This window comes from Mycteria americana, chromosome 2 (genome assembly GCF_035582795.1).
Source record: "Mycteria americana isolate JAX WOST 10 ecotype Jacksonville Zoo and Gardens chromosome 2, USCA_MyAme_1.0, whole genome shotgun sequence".
NCBI classification, from domain to species: domain Eukaryota; kingdom Metazoa; phylum Chordata; class Aves; order Ciconiiformes; family Ciconiidae; genus Mycteria; species Mycteria americana.
This window is the reverse complement of record NC_134366.1, coordinates 58,805,821-58,818,184: the sequence shown is the minus strand read 5'-3', so window position 1 is coordinate 58,818,184 and position 12,364 is coordinate 58,805,821. Positions and strand designations below refer to the sequence as shown.

General features: G+C 44.9%; 1 protein-coding gene across 7 annotated transcripts in view; it reads left to right on the top strand.

Moving 5' to 3' along the window:
- The first annotated feature begins 1,948 nt into the window (after positions 1-1,948).
- Positions 1,949-12,364, top strand: part of GLI3 (GLI family zinc finger 3) — a 215,829-nt gene continuing 205,413 nt past the window's right edge. For 3 of the 7 annotated variants that reach the window (XM_075493586.1, XM_075493585.1, XM_075493579.1), the window contains exon 1: positions 1,949-2,373. The gene's annotated coding sequence lies outside the window, so the exon portion shown is untranslated. Of the gene's footprint in view, positions 2,374-2,619; positions 2,986-12,364 lie in introns of those variants that run through there. The other 4 variants (XM_075493580.1, XM_075493583.1, XM_075493581.1 and 1 more) reach the window with 2 other exon arrangements.

Sequence of the window (12,364 nt, the reverse complement as noted above, 5' to 3'; positions counted from 1 at the left end):
CTGTACACCACCACCCCCCTGGTATACATACATATATATAAAACAAAACATCCGCAGTACTGTATCACTATTATCCTAGTATCATGAAACAGCCAAATTTTCCCAGAAAAATGGGACTGGAAAATGAAGTCCTATAAGATGAAAAAAGGTGGAAGAATATCAGCTCTTGATATCTATATTCAGATCCTGCTGTTGCACATGCCTCCTCCCCACTACGCCTGTCAGCAGTATCGGTTGGGCAACCAAGTGCTCCTCATTCTGAGCAGGGGCAGATTTGCTCGTTGGTACGTGGTGAAATTGCCGGCTAGGGAGTCGTGGCAGCAGGCTCACAGACCTGCCATCCTTTCCATTGGTGCTTGCCTTTAACTCCCCGCAGTGCTTGGGAGTCAGGTGTTGGGGATCTGCTGTCCTGGGTGTGCATGGCAGGTTGGATGATGTGCACCTCTCCCTGACCGTCAAGGCTGTGTCTGTAGTAGCACAGACTACTGTGTCTGTCCTGAAAGCCCCGGTGTACTGGGCCGGTGCTGTAAAATGTGCAGAGAAATGAGCATGCCTGGGATGGCCAGTGCGATTGGTCTGGCCATGCCTGGGACATCCATAAATTATAGGCATCTCTCCAAAGCTACCTCTTTGCACCCAGAGAAGATTTCCAGGTAAAAAAAAAAACAGTGAGTCTGAGGAAATTTGGGTTGAAGTGGCCTTTGGCTCAGATAAAACTGCCTTCTCTTTGTTTCTAAAAAACCTCATGAATGAAGTCACCCCAAATACCTGCAGCTTTGTTTTGTAATAAAATGAACATTTTCAATGGTGAGACTAAGGGAAGCTTTACGAAATGCACAGCATCAAAGGCCAGTCTTTCATTTCCATCAGCAAACATGCCTTTCTTCAAGAACCATTGATTGTTGTGGGACTTCTCAAATGCTTAGGGTAGCCTGAGCTTAGGTACCTTGCTAAATCATCTGCATCAGTAACAAATCTTTACTTGGCTCGGTGGCGAGACAGGTTATGAACAAAGGTGCATATGAAGTATTTGACATTGTGATGGCAACAACTTAAACATACACGCTTTTCCTGAGAGCCAGCCCCACCTTTTGACTTGATGGAAAATGGTTATGATAACGTTCCTTTATGGTTTCTCAGACTTCTTAAATACCAGACGAGCAATCTGTGGGACTAGAAAAAGGCAAGGTGTCTTGTCAGGAGGTATCATTTCCCGAAGGATGGACATGTTGGAACAAATAAGTTTTGGCATCCTAGTTCCTGCTATTTCTGCGTGCATTGCTGTGGGAGACCTGCTCACACGGAGTCCGGGGGGAGGACGGGGATGAGGGGCAAGGCTGGAGGCAGCGAGGAGCCCTGCTGTTTTGCGGTGTGAAGGCCGGAGGAGCCCGGCAGGGCGCTGGGGAGGCTGGCAGGCAGGCTGGGAGAGGAGCAGGTGAACGCACCGCTGCCACCCTTCCCCTCGCCCCAACGCTTGCATTTTCCCCCGAAAGCGCTATTTTTCAGCGTCACGTGGCTTAGGTGAAACTTTTCCTTGAAGTCCGTTAGTCAAGTCAGCCTGCGGCGCCGGAGCAAACGTGAAGCCAGAAGCGGCGGCAGACACAGAAAACCCACCCGGAGGGCACGTTTTCTCCCCAAAAGCCCTGATTTTTTGGGGGGTGGGGAAGGCCCCGACCCCTCACGGCGGGAGCAAGGGGGGTCCAACGCGCCGGGGCGCGGGGAAACGGGGCTGCAGATGCAGGCTGAGCTGAAGGATGGAGCGGGAGAGGAGGAGAGGGAGGAAGCGCGACCCGAGGCGGAGGGGGGCCGCTCCGGGGGGGCCCGCCGCCGCCCCGCGCTGCCTCCCGGCTGTGGGCGGGGTGTCGCCGCCTTCGGGCCGCCGCCGGGGCGGGCCGGGCCGGGCCGGGGGGATGGCGGGGGAGGAGGAGGAGGAGGAGGAAGGGGGGAGCGGGGGTGTCATGCCGAGAGCGCGCGTCGCAGCCCGCCAGGCCGCGGCCCGACCCGCACCCCGGGGCGCAGCCCTCCGCCCTCCGCCGCTCCCTCAGGCAGGCGGCCCCGCTTCCCGCCGGGCCCGGGGCATCCGCGCCCCGGGCAGCAGCCAGCCGCGTCCCAAACGGGCCGGGGGAAGGGGGGAAGGAGAGCGGAGCCCCCTCCGCCGCTCACGAGGAAGGGGAGGGAGGGGGGAAAGTTTAGCGGAGGGTGTTTGAATGAGGAGTTATCCCTAAAGAGCCTTTCCCCTGCTCCGATCCAGAGGGCAGCGCTGGGAAGAGGGGGCGGCGGCGAGGAGCCCTGCAACATCTGTAAAACTTGGAGGAGGCGGCGGAGAGGAGTGTGCGAGAGGGAGGAAAGCAAAAGGGACAACTTTTCCGACACGTGAGTATCTCGGCGCGATGTGTTTATTCCCCTCCTTCGGTGGCTGCGCCGAGCCAAAACAATGCCGGGCGGCGGCGGCGGGGCTGGGGGGGACGGTCGGGACGGGACGGGACGGAGGGGTCCCCCCTTCCCTCCGAAAACTGTTTGATACCAGGCGGTGGATTTGGGTTCTTTTTTTTTTTTTTTTCCCTCCCCTCTTCTTCTTCTTTTTCTCCTCCCCCCCCCCGCTCTTTTTGTTGAACCAAATCAGAAATGTCAGTCAGTGCGGGTGAGTCAGAAGGGATCAGATTACAAGATCACTGAAACTGATGTCGGATCCGCGCACACACACACACGCACGCACGCACACACAGAGGCAGAGGCGCGGGCTGCTCCCCGCGGGAGGCGGGCAGGGATCAAACAACCACCAACAACACCCGCCGGCCCTCCTCTGCCGCCCCTGTCCCGTGTCCGTCCCCCCCCTCCCGCTCCCCGGAGAATGCCCGCGGGCCGCGGCGAGGGCCGGCCCCGCTAGCCGCGGCGGCGGGGGAGCGGCGCGGGGGCGAGCCGCGGCGGCCCCGGCCCTCGCCCATGGGCAGCGCGGGGGCCCGGCGGCAGCGGCGGCGGCGGCAGGTACGTACCCACTTGGGCGAGAAGTTCTTTGTTCCCCGGGCGCTGCTCCGGGCCACTTTCTTCTCGTCTTCCAGCGCTCCTTCCCCGCCCCCGGCCCCCTTCCCGCTTCCCTAACTTGGAGGCGGGGGGTAGGGGGAGCGAGGGGTCTAACCCCCAAAATGGCTGTCACAGAGCGCGGGAGTTGAGGGCGCGGGGAGAGGCGGGGGCATTCCCCGCTCCGGGCCGGGGCCGGGCCGCGCCGCCCGGGCTCGGCCGGTCACGTCCCGCGGCGGAGCGGCAGCTGCTTTTTTATCCCCCCCCTTCTCCTCGGCCCCGCTCCCCGAGCAAGTCCCGGGCATTTTCACGCCCGTGAGGCGGGAGGCCGGCCGCAAACTTTGCAGGGGGAAAGGCGAGAGGAGCGGGGCAGAAGGCGCTGACACATCTGGCGGGGCGGAGGGGCGCCCGGGGCCCGGCCGTTGGGGCGGCCGTTGTTCCCCGCCGGCGGCTCCCTGCGGGGAAGGGGCAAGCTGCGTCCCGGCCGGGGGTGGGTGTGCGGGGCTGCGAGCGCCTTTTTGTGTGTGGGGCGTGTGCGGCGCGGCGTGGGGCGCCGCTCCTCGCGGCCGCCGCCGCCGTTGGCACTGGGTCAAGCTGGGGAGCCGGGCGGCCGGCGGCGGGCCGGGCCGAGGCGGGAGGAGCGGGGCGGCTGCCCGCGGCCGGCGGCGGGGGTGGGGCGGGGGGCGGGGGCGCCCCGGGGGAGCTCCTCGGAGCCGCCCCGGGCCCGCACCGCGGCCCGTCCTCGCATCGCGCAAGTTTGAAGGGTCCGAGGAGAAAGAATCCTCTGCGATTTTAATTAGCCCGTAAAGTCGGGGTGTTGACACAACTCCTGCGCCTCCGGACGGGCTCGCCGGCGCTCAGCCGCCAGTGCCCGCTCCCAAATCCTCGCACCACGTGAAGAGAAAAGGTAAAAGGAAATTCCCCCCCCAAATTTCTTTTTAACCCTCTGGTGCGTAGTTTTGATCCGGTCCTGTGGGTACGGTGGCCGTGGCCTTCTGCCAGTTTGTATGTAGATATATTTATGTAAAACATTTTCTCTCAGCTCCTTGCCAGCTGTTCCACATTTTCCAGCTGCCACTTCAGTTTGAAACGATGGACTGTACGGATCTCAAAGAGCCTTTTAGTCAAAGGTACGGATAGCTGTCCGTTTGATATACGGTGTCACGTTTTAGAGGCTACTTCACTAAAGGAGTATTAGGTAGCAACCCACAGCAAAATACTCATCACCGTCGCACCCCTGCTACTTCCCGCTTGATTTTCAAGGCTCAATAAACGTGATCTTTTTAAGCTTCAGCGTGCAGACTTCATTTCTTTTGTGTGTGCTACAGAAAAACTTGGAAGCGAGTTGTTTTCAGAGGCCTTGAGATATATGGCTGGTTAAAGCAACAAACATTTTTAAGAGGGCACGGCTGCCCCTCTTTCTGCGCGTGATGTGGGTATCTGTTTTGAAACTGTTTAAGTCGGGGGAATAGTGAGAAATCACCAAGTTTCTCTGTGTTACAAAATTGTTTTTGATGTGTTCAGCGAGGTTACGGATTGAAATCTGCAAGAACTGGCCTTAAGTAGTTTGAATATTTGTGCAATTGCATTGTAATTTGGAAAGGTGCCTCACTGATTGATTCCTATAATTATTTCATTTAGGTCCTTTATTAAAAATTAATAATCATCTGACAGTTTCTTAATTACATATGTCATGATTATTTTGAAGGAAGACGAATGCAGTGTTTTAAAAGTAAAGTAACCTTAAAATGTAAAAATTGCCATGTCCACACCACTGTATTTCTGTTGAGGAAATATATATTAGAAGTAATGGTGAATGAGTTCAGCAATGTAAACTGTAGGCAGCCTCCTGAGAGTTTGTTTATATAATGAAGGTTTGGGTTTAACTAGCGAATATGTAAATACTTTCAGTTTGGTGTATAGCCCAATTCTAAAAACATAAATAATAGTAACTATGAGAGAAGGCTATTTTAAGGGGGAGGATTATTTCTTTAAAAGCAGGATTATGTGATTTTGAATGAGTAAGAAGAATGAGTAAGAAAAGGACTGCCTCAGTGTATATATTCTTTTAAGCAGCAGTGGAAGTAAAACTATGGCTTAAGGTGCCTAAATGAATGCACTCTTGCATTCCGATAATTGCACATGGTTTTCAGTAGGACATGCTGTTTTCCAAAGCATTTCTGCGGAAGTACTACAAAACAAAGACATCACCTGCATTTTCCTGCTTGAGTAATGTTTTTGGCTTGAGAAGGCGTGCAGTGGCCAAGACAGCGTTTACTGCTATAAGTAATCTTCAGTTGTGAAAGATACGTTGTGCGTTTTCAGACACAAAAACATTTTGTGACTAAGAAATTAAAGTATCGATGGTTATAAATCATTTCTGCTTATTTCAGAATCGGTGTTAGAGAAACCAAAATACTCAAGTTTTGAGATATCATTAATTTGTTCATCTTGCAGATTACTTAATTTTTTAACAAGATAAATGTGTGCATTTGATACTGACCCATAAAAGTTTCAGTTACACTTCCTCCCTTGTTTTTGGGAAAGCTATTCCATTACCTGCACCCCGTAGCGTGTTTGAATTTCACCCTGCGCATTCAAGGAAGGAATGGCATATTTCTGTGTTGCAGTGCTAGTGAAAAGTTAGTCATCTTTGCCTGATAAATAAGGAATCTGATGGTTATTAAAGCAGGATTTATTTGGAGTTATGGAAGGAAGCAGTTTAACGATCAGTGTTGCATGCACTCAACTATATGGAGACAGTAATGTACAAAGAAAAAGCAGGCTTGAAGGAAAAGTGAATCAATGAGTCATGAAATCCTCAGGAAAACCTTAGTAATGGAATGTTAATGCTTTTAGACTATAGTAGATTATCTTAAAAGTCAGACTTTTCTTCTTTATGCAATTGTTGTAAATCCCTAGCTAAAGAATACTTTGAAGAAGGCTTTAGTTTTTCTGGCACTCATATTCTGTAGTCATTCTGATTGTTTTGGAAGATTCAAGAAATTTTCTGCCAACTTGCAGTTAGGCAATTAAAATGCTAAAATGGCTACAGAGGAAGCTTTTTATTCAACAAAAGGTTCAGCTGTAATAATGATTTCAAGTTGTCTTTTAACCATAGGTTTTATAGACGTCCTCCCTTTAGACTTTGTCATTTTTATAAGGGAACTGATTTGTTATACTTTAAAATCAAATAAAATGAGACAGAATAAACAAAAATAGGGCATGGGTGCTGCTGCAAACTTTTCAAGTTCTTTCAGTGCATTTTTCATCTTTACTTTTATTTGATAGGTCTGTGAAATAGAGCTGTAGACTGGCAAAGACTTTAAATGAAATTTCACACTTTGATGATTTTTTTTAAACTTTGATATATTGACAGCAAAAGGAGCTGCAAAGCTTTTATATAACTTGAGCAGTAACGCCAAGCAGCAGTCAAACGTCTCTATGCATTTGTGTTTAACTGCAGAAGAAAAACATGTCCATGGGCAGTAGAGGGTTCTTATCAACTCCCTAATCCCAGATCCCAGCAAACCTTGAGGGCATGCCTCAGATCTTGCTGAAATCATTGTAGACTCTCACAGTTTGCAGATTAAATATGCTATGTGTTCCTGGCTCCAACAACAGTTTTATGAGCTCACTAAGCTTCCTGTTTTAAGATCCTTTTCTGAAGTTTTTAGGAGCTGCTAAAGGCGATGCTGTCTATAGCAAGTGGTACTTGTTAATTTAGAGACACTTTAGATATTTCATTCTGTCTGTAAAAATAGCCAAAATTGCTATTTTCAAATTGGAAGTCGAGTTGCACTGAAAAAAAGAGCCTCTTTAAAGAGGGATTCTGTTCTTTTAATGTGTTTGTCAGTACACAAGGTTACAAAGTTTATATGAGGCTTGATTTGTTTTATGGGGGCTTGACTTTTTGAGACTTTTTCAGTTGTAATTCTAAGCACAATGCAGCTTTTAGTACATAATTTCTGAGCCTCTTTTAGCCAATTGTATTTGTAGCAGCTCATTAAACATACCTTTGAAGTTCTCATTCTCCTTTAAGTGTCAAAGAAGGGAAAATGTATTCTGCCAAGGGTGAATTTCAGTGAATCAGGTAGTTAACCCTGGGATTTGTTGACCCTTCTGAACGAATGGTGCTGCACCTCAAATTCTGGGTCCGGTCTTCTTTTCTAGCTGCTAAATAGTTAACTCTTATGTTTTATTCACTGTAATCATGTTTATGTATTTGGTGTAATAGTTTTAATTAAAAAGGAAAATACTTATTGTCCAACAACATGTGTCATGTTATTCCCGAGAGAACTTGAGCCAATTTTGTGCTTAAAGGTTATTCAATGAATGAAATTTTGAAAGCCCATTTGTCAAGGTACTGCACGGTTTCTGTTAGTTTTCAGCCCCCAAATTCATTGTCTGCATGGCCCAGTCATTAGTCATCAGTGTATTAGTGCTGCCTTCAGGCAATGCTGCCCAGCACTTCTTCACACCATTATAGCTCTAAAAGTGTACTCTGCCGACTTGCGGAATTACTGCTCTGATTTCCACTCGGCTGGGTTTGAGGTAAGTCCCCTCCCTACCTTCCAGCTCACTCTAATCCCTGCTTTCTTTTAAGGCCGCTTTCTGCAGAGATTTAGGGGAAAACTTTCTTAAAGATTGCGCTGGCATCATACTGTGGTTTTGTTGTGGTATACGCTGTACATATAAATGGTACCTGCATTACCTTGAAAGTGTATTAAATTGGCTGCTGATCTGAAGAGTTGGTTTCTCTCTCTAAGAACAAAACAAGAAACAAGACAATACATTGATCTTAAAAATGCCTGCAAGATTATTTACATTACAACAAGGGGTGAACTAATTGGGATAAAATGCATTTGTCTCTAAATAGTTGCTGGGTGTCAGAACTGATAATATCAGAATCCACTACCAAGAGATCTGATTGAATAATTTCCTTAGCTGAAGTTTCCACTCTAATGTCAGTTATTTTTTGCACTGATTACCAAGATAATGAATCCTTTTTTTTTTTAATGATGCTCAAAATGCTGCTTTATTTTTTTGGTATCTGATACTTAGGTCAGGGCTAAGGGACCCAGCTAACCTTTTGGTGGTTTAGAGCTGAACTTCCCCCAACTCTGTTTGCTGCTTCGTATGATACTGTTTTCTTTACATACAAATCTGTTCATGTCAAGAAAATCAACTGCGTGTAAAGAATACTTCATCCAGCTGCCGAGAGAATGAAGCCTTCATTAGATAAGATGTATGAATACCTGAAACCCAATAGTCAGAAACACAGATCAAGTTAGTGTCACTTCAGTACAATGTCTGCTGTTCTGAACTGCGTATATTAAAATGAAATCCTAGCACTACCGATTCTTAACTAACAGGACATGTGGTTTGGTGTGGTTTTGCTTGGCTCTTCAATTCACTGTGGATGTTTTTTCTGGGAAAATAAGACAGCTGTATAATTCTATGATTACACCATTTGAACAGGGATAGTAGATTGCGAAGTTATATTGCAGCAGTTCAGAGTTGTCCTGTTGTATTTTGTCAAGCTACAAAATCGTGAAGGAATCATGATGCAGTTTTACTGTTACTATGAGACAGGTGTAAAACCTAAAGTAAACTGTAAAACCTGAAGATAAAGTTTTATAAAGTACCTTTCACACTTGAAGTTCTTCCTGGATATATGGAGCTTTCCTAGCTCTTTTACGTGCTAAAACATCTGTGTTGGGTTACAACGTGAAATTCTGGATGAAGGCATCCCTTAACCTGAGAGCATGCTGAGGAGATAAACAAGCTTCCAGGAATGGGACTGGTGATCAAAACATGGCACTTTCAAAAACATTCCACTTGATTCCTTTAATCTTGTTTTAAAATGCTAATTGTAAAATATGGAATACAGTCTTTTCTTCCTTCATTTGCATATCATAAGTTGGAAACAGAAGGCACATCTTTGCAGTAGATGTATATTAAATATATTCTTCCTTCAGCTCAGTTCCTGTATAGATTGACATTGATATATAGATCTAGTTTTGATTCTAAGGAAACTTTCATCTGTTGGGATTGATGAGACAAAGCAAAAGTGTGAAGAAAGTGGTCATGCCATTGGAATTCACGTTTAGCTCTGGTGCTCTAAATTGAATATTTCTGCAGTTTTCTGTGGCAGTTGTAGTGACTTCTTATTTGATGAACTAAATAAATCATGATGCAAAGCACACCCATTACAGATGTTTGTAATTTGCTTTACCAAGCTGTTTTTCGACAAACTGGCAAGAAGGGAAAGAAGAAAACTTCCTACATCGTTACCGTAACTGTTCCTAGTGCTAATAACAGTATCAGCAGAGGAAGTCATAGGGTATGTTATCAACACAGCAAGTCTTGCTGGTTGTCCTCCTCTCTGCATATTCCTGTCGTTTCAAATCTTGAGCATATGAATGCTCTAATTCAGGTTTCATAAAACAAGTATTTTACAGAAGGAAGTCACTGTGCTGTTATTTTAAGTTTGTTTTGGATTTAGTGCTGCTGAATTCCTGAAGAAAGATAGGGGCAAAAACTGAGCGTAGACTTGGTAGGGAATTTTGAAGTGTCACTGCTCATTTTAACCTATTGCTACAAACAGTACACAGGAGATTCCCCCCCCTTCCCCCCCGTGCTAATTCTTTTACAGCTAATCTTACTTTGACATAATTATTAGAGTTTTTCCTGCTGCAGAGTTTGTAGCACAAGGACATGCAGGATTGCAAAACAAGCAGTAACACAGCTTACTCTGAATTTTCTAGCAATATTAGGCAGTTTAATTGGCAGGAGTTCTGATTTCTTAAGGGTAAGTGCGTTACCGTTTTTAAACCCACCCCCCTCCCCAAGTATACTTACAGATTTGGAGACTTGAAAAATATGTTCCACTTTCTATTCTTTAAGAAATAACCTTTGTTCTTTCCATTGTCTGTATTTAGATAGTTTGTAAGAGAGTCAAAATGAGGAATAAAGAGACCCAAGACCATGTGATTAGAATAACAAATGCTGAGATGCAGAGTTAATGACCTGGTTTGTTTGTTTGGTTTTGGTTGAGAGGTTGGGTTTTGTTTTTGTTTTTGTTTTTCCATTTTAAAGTTCAGTTACTTACTCTAAAGACTCTTGGATAATGAATGGATTATGAATTTTTATCTCGGAGGATACTTCATCTGAAATGTAAAGCCACTGACATGTGTTGTAAGTTTGGCTCTGTATCCCTCAGCTTTGTGTTGCATGTCCCCAAACAAAAACTTCTGTGAGGGATGGACTGGTTGGATATGAACAGTTTGACCTGAATCCTTCAGTATTTTTGTCCATTAAGTTCTGTTTACTGGGTAAGAATCACTTTCCCAGCGGAAAGCTGTTTTATTTAGATACAGAGTTTAATCTGTTGAAGAAATAGTAAAAACATTTAATTGGGGTTATACTTAACAGCTTTCTAAATCCCATAACAAAAGTAGAGATAATCTACTTGTAAGAGTATGTGGGTGATGTGTATTAAAAGCAACTGAGGTGCTGCCTCAGTAGAAAGTGCCACATACTGATCCTACTGTATGTGTATGTTTTAAATATTTTCAGAACTTTTGGCAATCCAGTTTACCTGTAGCAGAAAGATGTGAGCACATGTAATTCCTCTGGAGTCGAGCAGTTATTACACTTGATCAGTAGTTCAATGTACGCCACAGAATAGTTTCTCACTTAGGATCTTAATCACGAGGATGCTAATAGCACGTCTTTACCTAGCTGATTGCCTTTGTGTTTGTGATCCTGCATTATTGTTGCCACAAGCTATTTAACCTATCAGGAACAGATCAGATCATCATTAACCAGGCTTTAGGTCTATTTGTTTTTCAGTCTTTATGGGGGGAAGAAATCAAAGGAATGCAACACAGGAAAAGACAGCAGATAGTAATGAATTTGGAAAGATTGTATTAATACATGTCCTGCCCTATAACTTGCGGTATTTTTTAATTTCAAGCAATAAATCCGCCTATCTGATTCTATCGGATTTTTTTTTTCCTTCTTTCTTTCTTTCTAATTTTACTTGGCATTTCAAAACAGATTTAGGAGAAGTATGCAGTTTGCAACTAGCACAATTATAGATTATGCTTGTAATTTAAATGGAGATAAGTATTGTGAAGTATAAGATACCTTTTTTTCCAATTTACTAGTGTTTTGTTGTGTATTTATATATGTGGATATAAGACTATTTTTTTGCTCTGTTTATATGTGTCTTAGTCTTATTGTGACCAGTTCACTCAACAAGGGAGCCTCTGAACAAAATTTGCTCAGGAGTAGTTAATGGGGGTTGCAGAATTCTGGTTTAGCTTACAAAGAGCTGAGGAAAGATAAAACTATTTCAAAAATGTATAGTATTTAGATTAGTTCCTATAGCTATTACAAAAATGGTGAGGTGTACCAAGAGGTTAATGTTACAACTGGAAGATACTTCTTAAAAGACCTGAGCACTTGTGTATTTTTCAGCAAGGACTGTCAGGGGTAACTTTGTCAGTGCAGCTTTGCCAGCAGGTTTGATGGAAAGCAATGCTGAAATCTGGGTGGGTTTTGGAAGTTAAATGTACCTGAATCAAGCCTGTATAAATCAGTGTGAAATAGCTCCCATATAATAGCATAAGATTGTCTCATGTAAATTTTGCATTTGAATGTATCTGAACAAGACAGGTTTTTTTTTTTATCCTTAAATAATCCCAAGGAATGGTGTAACCGGTTTTGATAAAGTTGATAAAGGGTCCTTTATGGTTGAGAGAGACTGTAATTTCCTGATTGTTCTTCATGCCTCCCCTTGTGTTTTTCACTTTCATACAGTTGTGCTGTTCAAGATGTATTGTATCCCCAAAGACTGCTTCCAGTAGCGTGGATCAAAGTAGTACCTATGAACACCCTAACTACCCAGAGTCATTTCTGAAAAATTAAACATGCTATGTTTGCTTGCACGCTGATTGGGGCACTCTGGTTGCTGATAGCAATCAGTATGAACTTCCCTACTGCTGATGTAATGATGATGAATGCTGTGACACTGCTATTTCAGACAGCTCTTCTCAGCGGATGCAAACCACTTGTTAATGAATTGAATACAACTACAGCAGCATCGAATAAAAAGGGAAAGGATTTTTTTTTTTTTAAAAACCCAACACATTAAAAGATACCCCCTCAAAAAATGTAACAAGTAAAGGCAGAAGAAGGTTTAAGTTCACAAGAAACATAAAGCAGTCTAACTAGGAAATTAAGAATTGTAGATTCTGATTCCTGCCCAACTGCTTATACTGAAGCAAGTAGTCTTATTGAAGTCAGTGAGTCTATTCGCATGAATAAAGATTTGCAT